Source organism: Phyllostomus discolor, chromosome 2 (assembly GCF_004126475.2).
Source record: "Phyllostomus discolor isolate MPI-MPIP mPhyDis1 chromosome 2, mPhyDis1.pri.v3, whole genome shotgun sequence".
Taxonomy (NCBI): Eukaryota; Metazoa; Chordata; class Mammalia; order Chiroptera; family Phyllostomidae; genus Phyllostomus; species Phyllostomus discolor.
Window position 1 is genome coordinate 132,856,423 of NC_040904.2, and position 24,552 is coordinate 132,880,974.

At 35.5% G+C, this 24,552-nt stretch overlaps 1 non-coding gene across 1 annotated transcript; it reads right to left on the reverse strand.

Annotated features, from left to right (window-relative positions):
- Nucleotides 1-970: 970 nt before the first annotated feature.
- Nucleotides 971-1,134, reverse strand: LOC114514298. Its single transcript, XR_003686017.1, has one exon. It is a non-coding gene; the product is annotated as a U1 spliceosomal RNA (small nuclear RNA).
- Nucleotides 1,135-24,552: the final 23,418 nt, after the last annotated feature.

Consider the following 24,552-nt stretch of genomic DNA (forward strand, 5'->3'; position numbering starts at 1 on the left):
TGAGACTTGGTCGTTGTTGGTACATCCAAGGTCAGCCACTACCTCTGTTCTGTCCGGTGTCACACAACACAAGCTACAAAGTGATCTGCAGATGCCTGCTAGTTGTGCTAGGCTTGGAGGTGCCCCCCAAAGGGCAAACTGTAAACCAAGGCTGCCTGCTGCTAATGCTGCATCTGGAACAATTTAGGGTGAAATATGGGGCTCACTGAAGCCAGATGCTGCTTGTTTGAGAAAATTTAGGAAAATCTGAAGCATGGGCCAAGATAAGCTATTTGTATAGAAAAGCCACTGGAAACAGCTTGGGTGGGTTCTGAACGTTTGGTGGGAAAGGGCCTCAGGGAATCACAAAGGTGTGGAAAGCAATATACAAAGAGAGAATCTTGAAAGGAGCAAGAGAAAAGCAGTCAGTTATCTACAAGGAAACTCCCATAAGACTCTCAGCTGATTTATCTAAAGATACATTGCAGGTTATAAGGGACTGGCAAGAAATATTCAAAGTGATGAAAAGCAAGGACCTACCATCAAGATTATTCTACCCAGCAAAGCTATCATTTAGGATTGAAGGAGAGATAAAGAACTTCTGGGACAATAAAAAGCTAAAGTCATTCATCACCACCAAAATACTACTATATGAAATGTTGATTCAGAGGGATCTAATCAGATCACTGGGGAGGAGTAGAGAGAGAGAGTAAGAGGAGGTTGCCTGAGGCAATGGTAAACAGTCTAGGAAAAGATGAGCCTCTCCAGAGTGCATGGAATTATGGGACAGAAGATTTAAAATAAAACGTGGGCAGAGACTGGCTCTCTGGCTCTCTTTCTTGAGGATGACTAGATGATCGTGCTGCAACTGCCTGAGTTTCTCAGGGAACAGTATTTTAAATGAGAGAAGAAATGCCAGGCATAGCCTAGGATCAGGCTTTACTGGCAGAAGGTGGCAAGGTTATTTATTTTTATTTTTATTTTTTTTAACTAGGGGAGAGTGCAGACACAGTCCCCTACTACCACAAATGATGCACTTGAGTTTCCCACATTTGGGGAAATTGCAGGAGGCAGCACACCTGGAGTGCAATGGGTGTGCCTCACCCTGGGAAAACCACCTTCATGAATATGATATCTCCCCTGTCAGGTAACTATTAAGGTTATTCTTTGGGTTATAGAGTGGATGGGCTCTGAGGGAGAGGTCTGCCATTCTTCCAAAATTGTGCAACTTTTGTATCTTATGTTGTTTTAGTTTGAAAACTAATCTTATAAAAATAAAATAATTAAAGATTAACAGGAGGAATGATAGGGGGACTCAGGTATTAAATAATTTAGCCCTAATTGATAGGTTTACGTGATTAAAGTTGTAACTAGAGTTAAAGAATTCAACCTTAATCAATAGTCTTAAGTGACTAATACATGTGTAGAGCTGTTATTCAAAATTGTGTAACTTTTGAATAAAGGCTCTTTTCCTTTATTACCAAAACTTTGCCTCTAGAATTTTTCGTACAGCGTAGTGGTAGGCAGCAGGACCCCACTTACTGTTCGGTAACAATGTTAAAATGTCTTCTTTAAGATGATGAAGAAGAAGATAAAAATTATGAATAATAAAATGGTAACAAATACATATCTATAAACAATTGAATCTAAAATAAAGTAAATAAATAATTCAATCAGAAACATTGATACAGAGAACATTTCATGGTTGCCAGATGGGAGAGGAGTTGGGGAAATGGACAAAAAATTAAAGGGATTGAGGAATACAAATTGGTAGTTACAGAGCCATGGGGATGTGAAGTATAGCACAGGCAACAGAGCAGCCAAAGAACATATATGCCTGACCCATGGACGTGGACAAGGGTGTGGGGATTGCCTGAGGGTGTTGGTGGGGCTATGTGGAGGGGGGCAAAGGGGAAAAAATTGGGACATCTGTATTTGCATAAACAAAATATAATTTAAAATACATATGTAGTGCTTTTGGAGAAAGAGAAATGGAGGGGAGAAAGAGAGAGAAAAACCCCATCAATTTGTTATTCACTTATTTATACATTCATTGGTTGCTTCTTGTATGTGTCCTAACCAGAGACCAAACCCACAACCTTGGTGTATCAGGACAATATTCTAAACAACAGCTACCCAGCCAGAGCTTGTTACTCATTCTAATAGTCATTTGGTAGAGTCTTTAGGGTTTTCTATGTATAGAATCATGTCATTTGCAAGAAGTGACAGTTTTACTTCTTTATTCCCAAATATGGATATCTTTTATTTCTTTTTCTTGCTTGATTGCTCTGGCTAAGAGTGTCAGTAGTATGCTGAATCATAGTGGTAAGAGTAGACATCCTGTTCCTAATCTTAAAGAAAATGCCTTTGTTTTTTACTATTAAATATTTTACTAGCTGGGAGTTTGTCATATTTGGCTTTTATTATGTTAATTACTTTCCTTCAATACCCATTTTATTGAGTGTTTTAATGATAAATGAATGTTGTTTCTTTTCAAATGCTTTTCTGCATCTATTGATATGATACTATGATTTTTTTACCTTTTATTTTGTTAATGCAGTATATCATGTTGATTGATTTGAATATGGTAAATACCTAAGGCTCTGCCTTTTAGAATTCTAAAGTGTAGAACTTTAGGTATTCACCGGGGTGGGACAACCCACTTTGCTGCAGGGTGATGCTGTGTATGGGGGAGAGGTCAGAGAGGGAACAGTGCCACTTGCTAGGCTCTTGCTCCAGTTTCAGTTACTTCCCCAGCTTCCCACAAGAGGATTGTGCATTTTCAGGTGCTGCCCTGGTGCTGATTCCTGGGTGTGTGGGCTTGTGTATATTCTAGGATTCCATGGGCCCTGTCCAACATATTCTTCTGTGAATGTAGGAGTTTCTCCCACCACCACAACCCCCAGATGTTTTTATAGCCAGAGGTTTTGAGACTTTAATTTTCTACACTGGAACCCTGGGTTGTGTGGTCTGTCTCATTTCCCAGTTGCTCCGCCCAACTTATCTGAAAGTGAATGTGGTACCTCTCAGTCCACCAGCTTCCATCACACCTGCACAGTCAGCCAGCCACTGCCTTGCCACACGTCCTCTACACCTTCACTTCCCATCTCCGCCCCTCCTACCAGTCTGGATGAATGTTTCTTCTTTAACTCCTTGGTTGTTGGACTTCCATATGGTTTGATTTTCTGGCAGTTCTGGTTTTTTGTTTTGAAATTGGTTGTTGTCCTTCTTTTGGTTGTGCAAGAAAGTGAAACATATCCACCTATACCTCCATCTTGGCCAGGACCTGTTTCTGCTAATTCTAACAACTCTTTAGTCATTGAAATCAAAACCCTCATAATTTTTTACTTCTTTTCCCTTGTGCTAAAATCCCTTTAGTTGTCAATTTCTGTTCATTTTATCCCCAAACATCTTTCTCCTATATGCATTTTTTTAAAACTCCATTGTCACTGTTGTTTCTCAAATTAAGGTCCAGGTTTACTCTCACATCTGGAGGTCCAAGGCATAATACCTTCCATCCTATAATTCCTATCCTTTCAATTACTCTCCTTTCAGTTTGCCATCATGCCTACAAATACTTCCCAGTTTCTCTCAGTTTGAAGCAATCTCTCCTTCCTCTGAATGTTATTACAATTTCACCTATGTCTCATTGTGACTCACACAAGTTTTTACCATAAGATTGTAAGGGTGTGCATATCTTAATCCTTCATTAGTTTATTCAGTTCTTTGGAGGTCTTTCTGTGAATGTTTATCAGTGAATGAACAAATTAATACAAAGATGTAAGTTGTTTTCAAGGTATTTATTGCTTCAACTTTCTGACCTGAATTATGATATACTATTCACTCACTTCCCCAAATAGGAAAATCTACCCTAATTTGTCCAAGCAGTCTATCATTCTTCTTTCATTTCTTTCACCAAATGACCGACATACAGAGCTTTCACCTTACTTTCTGCTACTTTCATATGCCCTCCAGGTTTCAAATCCAACAAAATTCAGTTTCCTTCCTCACATGACTAATTAGCCAGTCCCACTGAGCAACATTGTTTATTATATAATTTAACTAATCCCTATTCTCTGGTATCATCAACTTTTATTATGCAAATAATATAAAGAACAGTAAAACTAATTTATAGGTGTCTATACTACATATTTCTTCCAGGCCTTCTCATAGCTCACAGTTTTTGAGTTTTACTATGTACCAGGCAGGCACTGTTCTAAGAGTTTTCTTATAATAATTCATTAATTTTTGCTATAGTCTCTATAAAAAACAGGAAATATCCCCTTTTTACAAATTAGGAAATAGAGGCCAGAGAGAAGGGGCTTCAAATATAGGCAGTAAGGCATCAGCTTCTGTGTGTGTAGCTACTACATGTTTCTGTTTCTCAGAGCTTTGAACATGCCAAATCTAACATCAATCATGTTAGTGATAGTAATAAAAGTACTTCCAATCAGGCAAACTAGAGCTCAAAGTCCACATCTGCTACTCATAGCTCTGAGCCTGAGGTCTCTGTTTTCTTATTTCTAATATTGGAGAAATTATAGTATTGCGAGAGTTGAATGAGTTAGGGTATATTTTGTTAAAAGTACCCAGCAAAATACTTTATCTGTAGGCTATGTTCAATATACAAAATAAATCAAAATGAAAATGTAGAGCATGAAGGTGATTCAAACAGAACCAAGGGGCCAATTCTCCTACTGTCTTCACCCTGGCCATATATCCCCAGCCTTTCAACTAAGGGAAAATATAATAGATGAGATTATGGTTGAGAGCTTGGGCTCTGGAGTCTGTCTGGATCTTAACTCCAGATCTATAAACTACTAGCTGTGTGAAATTAAGGACATTTCTTAAATTTATCAAGCTTTAATTTATTCTGTTGTCTCCTTATGATAGAGGTACTATTGCTATTCATAAGGACTTTGTGAAGATTCTATGATTTGAAAACATAAAGAGGGTCTTGTGCATAGCAAGCTGCTATTATTAACTAACTAGACCTTCAACAATTTCAATTGCTAAAATAGCTCCTGAGTGGTCTTTATGCATTTGGAAACTTTCTTTACTATCTTACACAGCAGCCAGGATCTACATGGTAAACAGAATTCTAGATGGCCCCCCATGCCTGTAGGCTACTAGTGTTATTCCTCTGATTGTTTCTTTACAAGGCAAGAGGAATTTTGCAGATGTATAAGGTAACTAATCAGTTGACCAAAAACATAGGAAGATTTCCCAGTGGGCCTAATCTCATTACATAAGCCCTTTGAAAAAGAACTTTTTCTTAGGCTAATGGCAGAATAAGATGTCAGAGAGCTCCGATGCATGAGAAGGACTCAGTGCTCTGTTGCTGACCTTGAAGTTTGAGGGGGCCATGTGAGAAGGAAGCTAGGTGGCTTCTAGAAGCAGGGAGTAAACCGCAGATAACAGCCAACAAGAAAATGGGATTCAGTCTACAGCTGCAAGGAATTGAATTCTAACAATACTTGAAATGAGTTTGGAATCATACTCTTTCCCAGACTGCCCACATAAGCACCCACCCCAGCCACTATTTTGACTTCGGTGTATGTGACCTCCAAACAGAGAACCCAGTCACTCTGTGCTCAATGCTTATCTTACAAAACTGTGAGATAAAAAGTGGGTGGTGTTGTTTGCTACTAAGTTAGTTGCAAATTGTTATGTGGCAATAGAAAACTAATATAATCATCATTCTAGATGATTGATTCATTATTTCAATGGATTCTAATTATTTTAACCTCCTGTACAGAACCTTCCAGTTGCCCTAATCTAATCTTCCCTATGTATCTCATTTTACTAGTTGCTTACAAGTAACAGTCACTACCATCTAAAGAGACAGATAATCTTCCAACTTGCCTTTCCTTTTCCAACCTCCTGTTCTTCATTGCTCTCACAGTTCTAGGGGAAAGGCATACATCTTCTCTCAATAACTTTGTGGCTTTTATTTAGCATTTCTCATTGGATATTAAATCCCTATGCAGAAGGGATGGCATGGTCCTTGGCTTAGGTTAACATTTTTCCATTTCTGGTGCTTTCTGAATGGATTTTCTGACACCTGATGGTGAAAGGATTAGGTGATGAAGATATCCAAGGTTATAACAATAAGAGGGATCTAACAGCAACAATGGAAGCAACCAGGACACCAATAGCACAACCACCATTCTGTTAAATACTAATAATGTCCCAAGCTCTGTGTTACTTGTAGGACAAACAGAGGTGCTATAGACAGTAATCTCACAGGGTGATCTAATCATAAATTCCTAACTGGGTAGGTAGGTCTTGATGAATAATGACATCCCAGGAATGTAATGTTTTTTAGCAAAAGTTTATCTTTGCCTTAAGCAAGCCCTGCCCATTGTATTCATGCATCCAGATTAACACATCTTTGAAATAAACATAACCACCCTCAAAAAAGCACATAATCCCAACTACCCTGTAATCCAACCTACCTTTCTTTCTCACACCCTCATGTAATCTTTCTTACTTCTCTCATTTCAAATGCTAAAAGGAACTGTGAGCTATCACTTTCTGAAGTATTTGAGATATACACTTGCTCCCCAGTGTGTGTCCTCAGTTTGGCTCAAATAAACTCATTTGAAATTTTCTACAGGTTGAGATATTTCTTATGTTGACACTTGACATTTCTCTTTTACTTCTTCCTGTCAACCCTATAAGATAGCTTTAAATGACCTCAGTTTGTAAAGTCAGAGTTTGAACTGAGGGTGATAAATAACCTGACCCAAGATTATATAGGTATCAGAGGACACACACCTAATCTGTTTTACCCAAAAGCCCCTGCTTTTATTTCTTTTATTTTTCATTTCATTTTATTTTTAATTAAATGTATTGGGATAACATTGGTTAATATGTTTATATAGGTTTCAAGTGTACATTTTTATGATACATGATCTGCATATTGCATTGTGTCTCCACCGTCCAAAGTCAAATCATCTTCCATCACCATTTATTTGGCCCTCTTTAGCCTTTGCTACCTCCCCACACACTTCCCTCTGGTAACCACCATACTATTGTCTATGTCTATGAGTTTCAGTTTGTATTCCACACATGACTGAAATCACAGGGTTCTCCACTTTTTCTGACTGACTTATTTGCTTAACATAATATTCTCAAGGTCCACCCAAGTAGTCTTATGTTGGTTCTGGTGCTAGTTGATAAGGGGGATTTAGGAGGGATTTTGAACTTTATAGAGCCATGCAGAATGATCTGGTTTTCAATTGAGTTTCATTAACATTTATTTAAAATTTACTTGTGTCAGCCACTAGGAAAACAAAGATGATAAATTGCAGTCTCTTCAGAGGGTCACAATTAGGGTATGAAGCTTGAAAGAATCTTTGAAGTAGGAAGCAAAGGGTGAATGAGACGGTCAAGAGAGGAGGGGCATTTCAAGCAGAGTAGACAATGGGTATAATGGTTAAAAAGGGCTTAATGGCTTGGTGAGCTTGGCAACTGATGACAAGTTGGGGTAAAAGTTCAGGCAGCCAAGCCAAGGAGAGGCAGACTGGAAAGTCCACGTGGGGTTAAACGTAGAGGGCAGAGCCAGTATACAACACAGATTACACTCAACACTAAGGCAATAGGACATTTATGTTGAATAAAATTGAACGAGGTTTAGTAATATTAATAAGAATAGGTAGCCTTGGCTGGTGTGGCTCAGTCCATTGAGTGCTGGCCTGTGGAATCAAAGGGTCCCAGTTTCATTCCCAATCTAAGAACACATGGCCTGCCTTTTGGGGCCAAGTCCCCAGTAGGGGGGCATGTGAGAGGCAAACCACACGTTATGTTCTCTCCTTTCTTCCTCCTTCCCTTCCCCTCTCTAACAAATACATTAAATAATTACAGAAAAAAAAAGAATAGATAATATTCATTGCATTTTTACCATGTTCCTGGCATGGTACCATACTTTCCTTTCTTTTTTAAAATTAAATTTATTGAGGTAACATTAGTTAATAGGGTCAAATAGGTTTCAAATGTACATTCCTATGGTACATGATCTGTATATTACATTGTATGCCTACTACCCAAAGTAAAATAATCTTTTGTCACCATATATTTGGCCTCCTTTAACCTTTTACCTTCCGCCCCAGGTAATTATGGGTTTGAATTTTGAATCAACTACTTAATAGCTCTCAACTTGGTCAACTTGAAGATCAGATGAATTCAAAAGAAAAAGGACTACTATGTGTACATATGTATAAACTATGAGGCAATAATTTTAAGCTCATTTTATAAATGAGGGAAATGAGGTTCAGAGAGATAACTTACTTGACCAAGTTTAGGGCCATTAAGTAATTGATTCAAAATTCAAGTTCAGAATTACTTGGAACTAAAGCCCATGTCCTTCACTAAATTTGATCAGGTTTCACTGGTAAAGTGGAACTGCCTGGCTCATTGACCAATTAAACAATTTGTTTATATATAATGTATTGTGTAGTAATTACAAACACTCGCTGTCTTATATAAAAGTTTATTTTTATAGCAGTAATGAGAGAAAGAGAGAGATAAAAGAGAGAGAGAGAGAGAAATTATTTTTCGCACTTTCTCTTTGGGTTTAGAAAGGTTGAGTTTGACATTTCTGATCTTATACTTTCTTGTTGTCTTGAATTATTTAGTTTTAAAATGTTTTTTAAATGCCTTTAAAGCATGTAAGTATGCATATTTATATAAAATCCCCAGATTATCAGAGACACATCTTCCCTGGCTACTTTATGGGTTCTAGGCAGAAAAAATGGAACATGAGTTTATCATTTACTCTTTTCAATAATTTGAGAATAAAATGTTCCTATCTCATTTACAGCATTACATATATCTCCTGGTTTTTCCTTTATCGGGTAGGTGAGCTCAGCTCATATATCAAATAGTACCTATTAGACTAAAAGGAACACATATAGGGATTTGATTAAGACATAATTTCTGTATTTGGTTAATTTACCATCCAGATAGAAAGAGGCCACATATTATCATTAAAAAATAGAACCAAACTGGCATGAAGTGATCAACACCTAATCTAATCATTAGTGCTCCTAAAATTCAAAAGAAGTGATTTGGGGTGACTTATGAAGAGCAAGAAGTGGATGTATATGGTCTGGGTCCCGAAAGAGAGGTTAGATGACAATGATTTCCTCTGAGAAAAGGAAAGAGGACATTGAAAGAAACATGAGTGGGCATCAGCAATAGCAAGGAGAGTGGGATAATTGTAACTTTTTTTCTAAATAAAGACAAGAAACAAATTGTCTAAAACTTAAAGTTTGCTAAAGAGAGCAGATTTTAATTTTTGGGTGATCAGCTATGTCTGGAAAACTCTGATTAAAGCTATAAACACATTTCAGAAAAATGCACAAATGCAAATACACAAATTATCCTGTTATAGAGAAACAGTTACTGGCAGTGTTTTGGTACTTCTCTCTCTTGTCATAGACATAAGATATATGTATATAAAATTATTTATTAAAAATAAATGTTTATATATAAAATATAAGAAATGGGAAGCATACAGATGCATTAAAAACCTTATGTATTGGCTTTACATGTGTATATGTATATCTCTCACTTCACAATGACTGATATAAAATTTGGTCATTTGCAACAACAGATTCAAGTGCAGAGACCAATGTTCATTTGGGAACCAGAAATGCTATAATTTATATTTAGAATTCTTTTATTATAGCATTTGTTTATGCTTTTGAATATTTTTAACTTTCCTTTCTTTAAAATTATATTTTATTGTTTATGCTATTACAGTTGGCCCACATTTTCCCCCTTTGTCTCCCTCCACACCCTCCCCCATACTCCCTCAGACAATCCCCACACCATTGTCCATGCCTATGGGTCAAGCATATACATTCTTTGACTAGTCTATTTCCTATGTTGTACTTTATATCCCAATGACTATTCTGTAACTACCAGTTTGTACTTATTAATCCCTTCATCTTCTTCACCCATTCCCCTGGCCTCCCTCCCATCTGGCAACCATTAAAATGTTCTCTGTATCTATGATTCTGTTTCTATTCTCCCTATTTGTTTATTGTTTTTTAGATTCAGTTGTTTATAGATATATATTTATTGACATTTTATTCTTTATATTTTTGATCTCCTTTTCCTTAAAGAAGACCCTTTAACATTTCATTTAATACTGGTTTGGTGGTAACGAATTCCTTCAGTTTTTCTGGGAAGCTCTTTATCTGTCCTTTGCATCTAAATGATAGCTTTGCTTAGCAAAGTAATCTTGGTTGTAGGTCCTTGCTTTTCACCACTCTGAATTTCTCACCAATCCCTTCTAGTCTGCAAAGTTTCTTTTGAGAAATCAGCTGGTAGTCATATGGGAACTCCTTTGTAGGTACTGACTGCTTTTCTCTTGCTGCTTTTAAGATTTTCTCTTTGTATTTAACCTTTGGCCTTTTAATTATGATGTGTTTTGGAGTGGGCCTCTTTGGGGACATCTTGTTTGGGGCTCTGTGCTTCAGCTTTTATTTCTAATTATATTTAAGTAAACCTACATGCTCTTAGTAAAAAATTTAAGTATTGCCCTAACATGTAAGAAAGGAAGTGAAAAGTCTAGTGAAATCCTACCAAGAATGGAGTGGCTTTTGAGTAGCAGAATAATATGATATAGTTCTCCAGTTGGTAATGCTATGTGAGATAAATTGCATTAAAAAAGCCTAGAAGCCAGGAAACCATTTAGACAACCACACAGTCGTATAAATAACTAAGGCTGAGAGGAAAACCATCACCAGCAGTGACAAGGAGAGCCAAGTTGTGTTGGTCATCTAATATGTGCAAAGCATTACAATGGACATACTGAAGAAAATTTTAAAAACATATGACCTGCGCCCTCTAAGAGCTAAACTTAGTGGAAGAAACTGGTACATATACAATTGGGGTTCACAGAATGTCCCTGGGGAATTTGTGCTAATAAGATTAATTCCTAGTACATATTCTTTCCCAGCTTGCTGCTGTATTGGGAAACATTTCAAATCTATATTTTTAATTTAGGGTTAGGACATTTGTGATGAGCAATAGAAAATTACCATATCAGGGCTATGGTGATACCAAAGTTTAAAAAACCTTTAAGTCAAATCATTTGATTTGGAAATACAAAGAAAGACAGAGATTTGTAGGATCGAAGGGCTGCAGATTTATAATTGTCTGGAGGGCAGAGGTAATCTTTTAAAGGTGAAGTCTCATAAAACATTCATCTCTTGATGGCTGCCTGACCAAAGGGTCAGGCTGGGATAACATTTGCTAATAATGATCGAGTGTAGAGTTGTTTTGGAATGTATCTAAAGTTAATTTTCAAAGCCATAGTGGGATATGAGAGTAACTGAGAAGACAACTATTAGTTGAAAAGAAAAAAGAATGAAAAGAGAAAAAATAAACAATTTTAAAAGTATTTGAGTTCCCCCCTCAATAATATAGATGTTAGTTTCTGATTATCTAAAATATTTTTAATAAATCCACTTTTTATATAAACATAGGAGATACAAAGTAACGCATTTTTATTATTTTCTATGCATTTGTCTGATAAAAATTAACTTTAATAATATGTCAAAAGTAGCAGAATTAGAAATGATCGGTTATATAATATTCTATTGTAATAGTTTATATATCTATCTTAATGTAATTTCCAAAGGTGATTCCTCTATCTCCCTCTTTTTTTATTTCTATATAAGGGATGAATATAGAAAATAAGTCTTTGAGAATTCACGTGATTAAATGATTTTCTCTTAAAATCTACATTTGATTCCTTTATGGTTATTGAGGCTAGATTACTTTCTAATGTCTTGCTACTCTAGTAATACATACTAGAAAAAGATCTTAAAAAGTCTGGAAATAAATATTAACATATGACTTACACACAGAAACTTACACAGATTTTAAATTGAAATGGCACTACATATTCCCCATTTTAATTTCACTAACACCAGACAAATCCTTTTAATAATCTAAACACAACTTCTAGGCCGGGAGGGGTTGCCATTCATTTTTTGATTCAATTCCAAAGTTCCTTTCAAAGTAATAAAAACATTTTCTAAGGAAGCAAAGGACGACCTTGCTTTATTATTTAATCAGCTCAGTCTCTGGCTTTTATTGAGCTAGTGTGGAGCTGTCTTGAAGGATGTTTTTTTTATAAAGGTTCTTAGAGGAGGGATGATGTCACCCCAAAAGTTGTCAAGCATGATGCTTTCACAGAGACATGCTCTGTGCTAGATATTAGGAAGGAGTGTCTCAAAGAGGGAAATCTCCAAAGACATAATCTAGATCACATTTGTTCTTTCTTTGACAGAGACTATGCTTTAAAAGTAATTCAAAGGGATGCAAACGTTTGGAATCAATTATAGGTATCTTTTAATGTAAAAGGTACTAAGATAATAAATCAGCACAATCAATTGAGAAAAAATAAAATTAGGTGCTATTAAATTATATTTTTTATTTAAATTTTGTATTTTTTTAATTCTGGTAAAGATATGACTCACTAAATAATATAAATTAAATATGTTAAATTCTATTGAAAGTAAATTGTCAAATGGTATGTTAGAAAAGGTTCTAGTATATACCTAGAATTAATTTCTCCATCTTGTCCATACTCTTGGTGGAGTATGTCTTTCAGATTTTGGTCTAAATACGAAGAATGTAAGAAGTTATAGGTAATCAAAAGAATGGAAAAAGGGCTTTTTAGCATGTTATTAAAGAAAAGATGACAGTGTAGATTGAGTCTGCATTTTACACTGTAGACCTTAATTATTATTAGATATAATAATAATTATTATATCAGATATCATTCTTTTCAAACATTTAAGCTTCCCCAAATCCTGTTTCTCATTTTTTTATATTAAAGCATTGGACTAAATAGCCCTTAAATTTTGTCTCCTTTCCTTAACTATTGCAAGACTGTTATTTTTCTCACCCGGAGTACTTCAATTGCTTCTTGAGTTATCTCTTCCCATACTCACTGACCTTTAGTCCACCCTCCTCACAATCTGATCATGTGACTTTCTTAATGCCAAGCCTTTTCCTGACTCACTTTGACCCTCAGCCTAGAAGAGAAACAGTCCTTGACCTTCTCTGGCATACTTTACCTGATGTTCTGTTAGGATATCCTCACGTACACCCCAAGTTACTTCCTTCAGAAAAACTTTTATTCTAGTTCACTATCCAAATACTTATCAGCTGTGCTAAATTGAGAGCTCAGTTACTTAGGCCTAAAGCTAGTGACCCTTCTTTAAAAATAACCCTCACTGTCAACCGATACTTTATTTTTCAGTATAAAATATTAAAATATTGTAAGGCTCCTGAAAAAAATCAGTAAAATAACAAATTCTTTACATACTTATTTTGATTTAAAAATTTAAAAATATCTCAATCTATGCAGTGAGCAGTCACTAAACGGCCATTTATCTCTCCAACCTTTTTTATACTCACAAAAATTCAGAACTACACTCATTCTCTCTCAGTGTCTTCATAAAGTAAAAACCAAAAGACAAAAAGTCAATCTGAATTTAAAAAGGTCTTTATTTTTCAAAGCGTCCTAAGGTGGATCCTCAATGATGTCATGTTGAGAAGAATTTCATGGTAGATGGCTAAACAGAAGAGCTTTTGTCAGTAGAACCCACAAATGTGCCTAGAAAATGTTCCAGCTATTTTGCAAATAAATGTCAGGACGTTCAAACCCTATTTCTCTCTGTTTTCTCTTGCCTTGGGCTATCATTACTTGGCTATATAACCTCATTTGCACTGGCCCTATATATTAACCCCATCAGAGATGTGTAAACAAAATGGCACAGAGTTCCTGCTAACCAAGATTCCTGTTCTTTACTGTCATACACATAAAAAACTTACTTTGAATTTTTTCCCCTCAATGTCACTTTTTCAAATTGAGCAATTTACTATAGGTTTATATCTATAGTTATAAAAAAAAGAACAACAATAACAGAAAACTAACTGCCATTTTTTTCAGTCAGTAATGCTGGTCAATTAAATATGACAGAGGCAGGAAGAGAATGTTGACTTGGTGGAGGACAAATGAAGCTGGCATTCACAAGGCCTTTAAAATGACAACTTCGGTAATGTTAATATTCTAAAGCTCTCATCTTTTACTCGCTATCTTCAATTTGCAATATTCTATTGAATTCATATTAACTTCAGGGTAGCCATAGAATGTTCAAGAACAAATCACCTTAGTTATTTGCATTTTAAACTTAAATTAATACCCGGCAATAAGATAGAGAGAAGAAAATACATCCCTAAATTAGATAGTCAATAGCTACATAACTTCTACTTAAAATCTGAGTGTCACTGCACATTACTTAAAACAATTCAGCTTTTGTTTTTAAGCTGCCTTAGACGTCATTTGAGGATGAATTGGGTGTATAAATAGAAAGAAGAGAAAAAGGAAGAAGACATGGGGAAGCATTGTAAGGAACATGTAGTTCTTAGCCTATTCATGCATCTACCTATTTAAGCACACCATGATCTTTGTGTGATAGGGTTATGGACTACTATTAATTTCTTTTTTTCTATCTGCATCAATAAAAATTCCTACAGTAAATATGTTACAAGTACTACTTTTCTAATAAAAGAGGTTATCAAAATGTATATTTAAAGTAAGTAGTAATGTCTTTCAAGAAAAAAGACAAAAACATATTATGATTACTATGAATACATACACTTATATAAACTATATAACTATGTGTATATTATACATTTATCTATAAATATACATTATACATGCTCATATACACACATAATTTAAGATCTATCAGTAAAAAATTGCTTTTAAAAAAATTTTTATTGATTGATTTTTTTTTTGGAGAGAGAGAGAACACTGACTTGTTGTTCCACTTATTATGGCATTCATTGGTTGATTCTTATATATGTCCTGACCAGGGATCAAACCCACAACCCTGGCATAAGGGAAGATGCTCAAACCAACTGAGCTATCCAGCCACAGTCTATAATTGCTTCTGATCCTGGATTAATAGGATTGCAAATATATGACTGACAAAATAATTTTCATTTCCGTGTTTTATTCTGATTACTTAGCAAAAGCAGAAATGAGGTAGTACCTTAGAAGTTCGAGTTTCATAGCTTTGCCCTAATCTTGCAGCCATTAAATCAAAGTTGGATATGTTTTCAGTTTTTCTTTTAATCAAATTTATGAGCCAAAAACCAAGAAAGGAGATGATAACAGTTGAGTTGCAGCTGTAGTTCCTTACCTCCCAAACTGGAGATCAGGTATATCAGGAGTAAAAGTTCATTTAGGCAAAAATGAAGGAAAAAATTATACTACACAGCACACACACACTCACACACCATAATATTTCCCAAGATTCAGTAAGAATTCTTACAAAATATTTTAAAATATGTAAATCTACTTTCTGCTCTCACTTTTTAAGAAAGCTCATGTAACCAAATACATTTTATAAACGGAAAATAAAAAAGAGAATTTTTGAATCTCATTATTCTAATAAAGCCACAAGTGGTAACTATAATTATTAAAATTATAAAGTCAATTATATGAGCTTATCTATATCATCATCACATCATTACTGCACAATTGAATATTCAGATATAAAATTCTTTTGATTTTTTATATTTTTTATTGTTTTATTTTAGTTTATTAATTTTATAGGGATGACATTGATTCACAAAACCATACAGTATATTGTTTCTCTTGTAGCAGATGTAAGCTCATATTCCCTTATTGTAATTTTTTAAAAGATTTTATTTATTTATTTTTAGAAAGAGGAGAAGGGAGGGAGAGAAACTTCAATGTGAGTAGAGAAATATCGATGGCTGCCTCTTGAATGCACCCTGACTGGGGACCAATCTCTCGAACCAAGTATGTACCCTAATCAGGAATGGAACTGGCAACCTATTGCTTTGTGGGATGACATCCAACCAACTGAGCCATACCGGTTAGAGTTCCTTATTATAATTTTTGTAGGCTCCAATACTTTTCCACTAAAAGTAGTGAATACTTTTCCACTAAAACATGGATCACGGTAAATATATGTAATTATCTAATTTTAAATTATGTTATTAATAATGTTCCTCACTAAGATCATAAATGATTTGAGTACAAGAAACAGCCTTGCTTTTGCTCACTATGGTAGTCCTGCGCACCCAGCTCAATGTTTGGCACAGAGTAGGGCTATATTGTATAATTACCAATGAATGAATGGCAGTAATCCAGTGAAGCATGAAAAGATCTCTTCCCTTAACCAGCATCATCTGGTTCACTTTAAAACCCCCCTTTTTCACAGCATTTCATTTAATTTTTATTTTGAGGAAAATTAATATCTATTTTAGAGTTATTTTCAAAATAAGCATCTAGAAGGATACCTACAGTGAGTACATATTACTTTGCCATTATAGTATATTGGAAACAGCCATATATTCTGGCATAAAAGTGACCTGGGTTCAAGTCGTGCTTGATTACTTACCTATGTAATATTGGGCAAGCTATCTTAACTTCTTTAAGCTTCAGCATAAACCACCTATGAAATCAAAATTGTATATAACTTAAACTAGCCAGAATTGTAGTTGTAACATAATAATAAATACATCAAAGCATCTGGTATAACAGAAGAGAATTTCCTTAACATTTGCTCAACCCCTGGCATACGTAGATATTACTACTAAAAGCACCAACTGACTTTCAGTTATATACTTTGCATGGGATTTCATCTTATGACCCCATTTAGGAGATCCTCACTCTAAATAAACAATCCGTGGACTAATGCTATCTATGAAATGATCTCAGGATTATGGTACTGACCTTACCCAAACCACAATCAATTGACTCCTGGAAGAATCTCATTTTTGGAATAAGATCAAAAATGAAAAAAAAGCACCATCTCCATGGGAAAAGAAGTAAACATGATTTATTCAACAAAACATTTTGTGATATATCCAGTTGTTCTATACAGAACTAGCAGAGATTCATACTTCACAAGTATTCAGTTTAAAGTCAATTGAGGTCTCAGCATAAAAAATAACATTATAGCAATTAGACCAAATTATGGGGGGTCCCATAGTAACTGACTAAACTTTACTTTTACATATCCTCTTGTTTTACTCTGGCATAGAAGGAAAGAACATGTAAATAAATAAGTTGACACATGAAAATTAAAATATCTGAAACCTTGAACATCTTTCCCACAAAACTAACAAAAATAATAAAATAATATTTACCAGTTAATCCATGTGTACCACTTTACGTGCATTATCTCATTTAATACTTACAACACAACTCTATGAGCATGATTCTGTCATTAACCCCAATTCACATGTGAGGCAAGAGGGGATTACAGAGGCTGAGAAACTTCCTTGAGTTCACATAGTTGATAATGGTCAAACTCAAATGAACATACCATTTGTTCATCTTCAAATTCTGCTCTTTACAATTTTCACCCAGGAATTCTAACAAGAATTCTACTAAATGATGAGAAACTATTGCTTATCAGAGAGAATATGTGGGTGAACAACAAAATAGCTAAAGGGCCTGACTTTAGTTATTTGGAAGAAGAAATATCACAAAGCAATATGGTGCATCTTTTCATATGTCTATTGGACATCTGTATGTCCTCTTTGGAGAAGCGTCTATTTCAGGGACCTTTGTCCATTTTTAATTGAGTTACTTGTCTTTTTGGTGTTGATTTTTATAAGTTCATTATAAATTTTGGATATTAACCTTTTATCAGATGTATCAGTGAAAATTTTACTTTTTTGGAACAGCATGGATGGACCTGGAAAACATTATGCTAAGTGAAATAAGCCAGTCAGCGAAAACCAAATTCCATATGATTGCACTCATATGTGGAACCTAACAAACAAACTGAACTAAAAGCAAAATAGAGATAGACTCATAAATAGAGAGCAGGTTGATAGCTCTGGGGGTGGGGTGATGGGTTAGGAGGTGTAGGGACCGAGCAAAAAAAGAAAAATGGACCCATGCACAACAATGGAGATAGAAGAGGGGTATAAGTGGGATAAATGGTAATAGAAAAATACAATACAAATTATTTAAAAAATTTTTAGCTTCAGTCATAGTTGATAGGCTGAAATGATTAACAGACATGGAAAGATGTTATTCCAGGAACTGGAATGCATGACCCACGTGACTCTAGGACGGAAACAAGCAATTCAACCTTTGTACCCCAGGAGTCTGCAAGCCATCCCTGCAGATGGTATCCAAGCTATTGTGTGCCAGGGAGGGCACATCTATGACATAAAGAATTGTTGATCAACAGATGAAGCACTAGGAAAATCACCTTTAGACTGAAACTTTTATTCAATTAAACTTTTTTCCAAAGCCTTTACCTACCCCTTCTTCTTATTACAAAAAGGTCATCTTGAGATGGGATGTTAAGATGTTTTTTTAGGATACATAACCTATCTGCTTCTCAGATTGCCAGTATCTGAATAAGTGCCCATAAGATTTAATCCTCGTATCTACTTATTGTTTCTGATAATGACAGGCAGAATGAATGCCTGTAAGTAGTTGTAAAGTCATGTTTGCATATTTATAGAACATTTACATACTGCTAAAAATGCGATATTCAATCTACTGTGGGCTTATCATAGTTAAAGAGCACAATTGAGTTCTTTGATTGACATTAGTTCCAAAACACCTAGATATATCAGAAAGAGGAATTTTGGGATTAACAACTGGCTCTGGGGAAATATCTTCAGCTTTATTTCATCTTACTCTAGTCCCAGTTTTAATCTTCACGCACTCAATTAGATGTTCAGTTTGTCTCACTTACTGTCCTCTTTCTGCTTTCTAAGCAGATACCATTTTTTTTTTCCTGTGGGTATGTTTGCACTCCTCAAACTGTGTGCCTCATGGATCAGCTATGCCTTTCCCTTCTTCATGATATTTTTGCCCCTTATCCCTTGCTGTGACAACTTTGCATGACCAACATGTAATTCTAACATAATTCAGAGCAATTTGATATGTAGGGAACTCATTCATACATTCATTCATCAAATATTTATTCTATGGCAGGTCCATACTAGGAGCTGACCATAAACTGTAAACAAGTCACTTGTTAAAAATCTCAGAGTTTAAAGTCCTTAAGATAAAGCTATGTGCAGGATGTTAAGAAATTGACCCAGTTTAGTCACCACAGGTTATCTTCTTCAGAGAAGAAGAATCCTGAGCTGATACTTTTAAAAATTAGTAAGAAATTTTAGTGAGGTGAAAGACTTGGAGAAATAGCATTTGAGCCAGAAGGGTAGCACATATTTTCTTGATATGTAAAGGGAGCAGTTCCAAAGCACCAACGTGCCAGGCACAGCTCTAATTTATAAAACAAAAGTTGTCTTTCAATTACAGTGGTTACAGTGGCAGTGGTTTTCAAACCATAGCACAGTCATAAAACCCTAGGCTGGCCTCAGTTTCTTCATCTGTAAATGAGGACACACTGCCTGAAACCACGAAGTGGAGTTTAGCTTTGATGTTAAGTGAGAAAAGTTCATGTTGCATGCAAAGCAATATCGCCTTGCAAAATGTGTTTTAGCTGTTATTAATTAATTCCAGGTCTAGATCAGGTCATACTGGTGAAAAATTGGGGAGATCTGGTTGTAGAAAACACATGTCATTTGAATGTTTTAATATATTTAAATATACATATAGTTGTATGTTTATATAAATTTATGCATCTCTCTCTGTGTGTATCCCTGAACACAAAATTAGTCTGTCATAAAAGCGCAAATGAATGAAGCAAATTCACAAAGTTGAGAAGTTAAGACCATCAAGGAATGTACTGAACGAATGAATGTCATTCTTGTGTATTTAACCATGACCTGAAAGTACATTTGTTCTCAGAACTTGATATCTTAAATGGCTTCAAGGACCTAGGAACTTGGTATTCCTTTTGTGCCCCTCAGTTAGACTCTGACACTCATCTCGTTCTTTTGAACCCAAATGCAATGGTTAATGAGTCCAGACTAAAAACACAAGTTTGGGGTCAATAGTATTAGGTACACCTTAATGTTACCCCTTCATTCAACCACAAGCAATGTTTTACTTTAGAAAAGCCACTTCCCCAGCTAAAGGCTGATTCTTGCAACTGCAAAAGGAATTCTGAAATTTCTTTCTAGAAGTCCTGAAGAAAAATGTTAATTATTTACTAGAGTAAGAGGTAGCTTATGAAACTAATCTATTTATCATTCACCAGAATCTGAATTTTGTGTGTGTGTTCTTTTTTAAACACACCACTCTGCAGTAGGCCCAAGTAGGGGATATTCAATGTTTCTGTTTAATCTCACTTTTATCTTAACTACTTAGGAACAAGTCTTGAGAAGGAAAGATTATGTGTGTATGTATGTATGTGTATATGTATTTATAAAACATGGTTGTGTTAAAGGGTTAACCTTATGCAAGCTCATATCTTCAATGCTTTCATTTCCATGATGCTTATCTGGTGATCTACTGTATTGTAGGGACCATAAGCTCTTCTAAACTGAATATCTTGAGGAAAAAGCTGTGTATTTTTTCACTGACTCCTCTATGCCTAATGCCTGGCCCACCATGGAAGGAGTTTTGGATGGATGAAAGGATAAATGGTCAAATGAGTAAATGAATCTGCTTAGAAAAACACAACATACAAGTAAGCATGAATTATCTCAAAGTAATACAAAGCTAAGTGTGAAAAAAAATAAGCGGAATAAACATTGTGTCTTTAGTTCACAGAAAAATACAACTGGCTGTTGATAGTTTGAGGACTTGGAAATAGTATTAACTGGAAATAAGAATATTGTTTATAGTTGCTTGGATAAAAGGGTTATTTACTTTAGGAAACTTTTTCATAATTTTTTTAAAGATTTTATTCATTTATGTTTTTTTTAGAGAGGGAAGGGAGGGAGAAAGAGAGAGAGAGAGAGAAACATCAATGTGCAGTTGCTGGGGGTTATGGCCTGCAACCCAGGCATGTACCCTGGCTGGGAATCGAACCTGGGACACTTTGGTTCCCAGCCCGTGCTCAATCTACTGAGCTACACCAGCCAGGGCTACATTAGGAAACTTTAACATGATTTCTATCAACAAATTTTCAGCAACTTTATTACTTTTCTACTCTGACACCTAATTTAACAAATACTTATTGAACAATAACATGACTCATAAGACTGGTTCTTGCAGTTGGCTGGAATTATAGCAATTTAATGGGAATTCTAGATATCTCATGTATGCCAGAAGTGTTCTGATTATATATGTGAAATTAATAATAAATGAGAACACAATTTATGTCTGATCACATCTAGATTTTCATCTGAATGTAGGTCAAAGGAAGAAGTCACACTAGATGGTTAAAAAACAGAGAACCCAAAGGGGTAGGGCTGAGGGTAAGATGGTGGGGTTAGGTGGGGTGGGAGTCGTGGTGGGGTGAAAATGGAGACAACTGTACTTGAACAACAACAAAAATAAATAAGTGAAAAAATAGATAATCTTGTGTTAATTAAATTATTCTTAGTGATATGAGTTTTTCTCTTTAAAAATCCATTTGATTATAATAGTAATACATCAATATTGAATGCTCAATCTCTAATATGACATTTAAAACATGTAAAAGATGATTATTTCCAGAAATGTGAAAAAATGCATGCATTCTTCCTTTAAAAAACCCCCAAATTAGAGAAATATATATAGTAGAAAGGAAAAGTCCTCATAAAAGAGTAGGGAGACCTAACCTTATGGGAAGAGAAAGATTTTGGGGCCTGAAGTTTTTCAAAGGGGCTGCCCTATTCAGCTGTCAGCAAAGTTATCATCCCTTCCAAAAGATGTATTCCATTAGTCATCAAATCTATAAATGCAAAATTAAAATAGAATTTTCTATTCTATTAGATATTGTCATCTGTCTGGATCATAGTAATTGGTTTGATTGCACAGTCAGCTTAGATACAGCAACCCAGATGCTGACATCCATGACTGTAGAGTCTCTGATTCACCTCAATTATTCTTATCTTGGCAGGACCCACACTGCAATGAGGTCTATCACTGCTTTTTCACACAGGTAGTGTACCCCCTTTTCCCCCATACCTAAATTCTCTTCTTCTATTAATCTCAAAATTTTTATTTTCATTTTGTTTCATGTCATCCAAAAGTATTTTTTTCACTTAACGAATATATATTGATTTAGGACCATCATATGCATGATACAAGCAGCAGTCAGAGAAGATGGGAGGAGGAGGATCTAAATACAAAGGAAAATAATATTGATCAGGTTCTTAAGGTGCTTAAAAACTAGCATTGTCATGTGCATAAATAGCTATATTGTAAGGTTTTTAAAAAGTGGTAATTACCAAGAAGGGAAACAAAGACCATAGCCAGAAAATTCAGAGAAAAAGAAACGTCAGCCCCTCAAAGAGTTCCTCTAGGGTTTCACAGAAATGAAGCTGATGGGGTAAGACATTTAGTGATTGAACACAGTGTATTAAGGGGAAAGGGACTTCGAAGCAGATAAAAACAGTGAGTGGCAACATTTTCCTTTAATTAAAAAAATTGCTCCCTAATAGATAAGTGAAAATTTGTAAGCAGAAAAGCTAAAACTTTTACTGTAGAAGGAAAATATGAGTTAAAATAAACCCAGGAGAAGAACATTGTTCATAGCACTTTAAAACGTTTGTGTACAAAATCCTTTAATTCCTTAAAATGAAAATATAAACATAAAAGTCAGCAAAACTCCCTAAAATTTATGACTAGTCATAAGTGTGATCAGTAGACAAAATCTTAAAAGCCTATGGAACTTTGGGCTTAGGCCTTCTGGAGTCAGCAACCAATAGAGATGGCTTTGCGCAGGGCGCCACACTCCCAGGATGATACACGGTATTAAAGATAGTTGAGTCAGGAGGCTCACCTTCTCAGTGTGATGTGACAAATAGCAGGAACGGTATTGTGCACCAAAGGATGAGAGGGATTGAAACTATAGAATTAATTACTAACTATTGGGAGCTGTGCTCTCAGGTGCTTTCATTCATTCAACAAATACTTCTTGTTTACTTCCCTACTTGTGCAAGATGCTGTGCTCTCCCAAGGATGCAAAACTAGAAATGGTAATCCAACACATATATGTTCTTCCCTCTGCCTGGCATTGCCCCCTCCACCACCACACACATATACATTCTAGTATTTCCGGCTGGCTCCTTAAAATCCGTCAGGACTCCCCTTCCTTTTCTTAGTCTAAAGTTGGTCTCTTAAGCTTGCTCTTTTTCTTCAGCATTTCTACCAACCTGCAGTTGTATTTTTCCTATTTATTTATTTTACATTTTTTACAATTGTTGCTACAGTGGTCTCCATTTCCCCCTCACTGCCCCCCACCCCAGCAATCCACACCTCCGACCCTTTATCCTACCCCACTTTTGTATTCTTACTTGAATGTTTACTTGTAGATTCTCTCTCCTCTCTCTCTCTCTTTCTCTCTCAATAAAATGTCCTTTTCTCCAAGGGCAGAAACCCAATCTGTTTTTGTTACCATTATGGACTATTGTCTCAAAAACTGCTGCCATACTGTGCATGTTCCAAAATTTATGATGAATTACTTAATGGACCATGCTGTTTAAGAAGGAAACCACATCTAAATTGAGAATTAGGTACATGTTAGAAACTATGGGCCTCCTATGTGTCATTGGGTGAGTTACAGTACAGTTTGATTAGAACAGAGAGGTTCCTAGGAGCATGGGATTTTCACTTCACAAAACAGGGCAAGTCCTAGGAAATGGAGACAATGTGTCATTCTTGCACATTAGAGGCATGGTTTGCAAGATAGTGGCCACTGCAATGTGTGACAATATAACACTAATGATAGCTTACACTGTGAGAGATTTTTTACTTTTTATGAGTACATTCAACTATATTATGTCCCTGTTTCTTCACACCTCTTTGAGATAGCAAGGCAAGAGACTGTCACCTGCATGTCACAGATGGGGAACCTGAAGCTCAGAGAGTAAGCAGATTTCTCCAGTCATTTGCCTAACAAATACAGCTATGGTGCCAGGAGTCATGCCTTGTTAAGATATCTGCACCTGAACCTGACTCATCACAGCACACTATCCATCCAGCTCACTAGGAATTACACCTGTGACCGTGGCCTAATTAACACTCGATTCCTAGTAACTAAGCAATCTGAAACAAGTGGATATTAATAGTCAACAAGCAGATAAGCAGATAAGCTCTTTTATGATTTATATAAGAAGCACAAATATTTCCATGTCAGGAGTATTTTCTCTGAACTAGTATTTTCTCCAGGTGTTGAAACATTACTAGCTATATGTTTTTAATTTCCTATGTAATGCTGTTTTTATTGTTTTCTTGTCATTTTCCTCATTATGTATGTGACCTGTGTCTATTTTCTGAACCTCACTCTATCATTTTGTGACCCCCTTAGAGCTTTGCTAATGATAGGAATGTTTTCCATTACCCATTGTTCAGCTCTGACAGATCCTAACAAACAATTGACTGTAGGTAATTAGAAGATACTGAAATTAAATATAAGAAAATGTAACAAAAAGAAGGAGAAGGCAGAGAATAAATCTTAGGACAAAAAT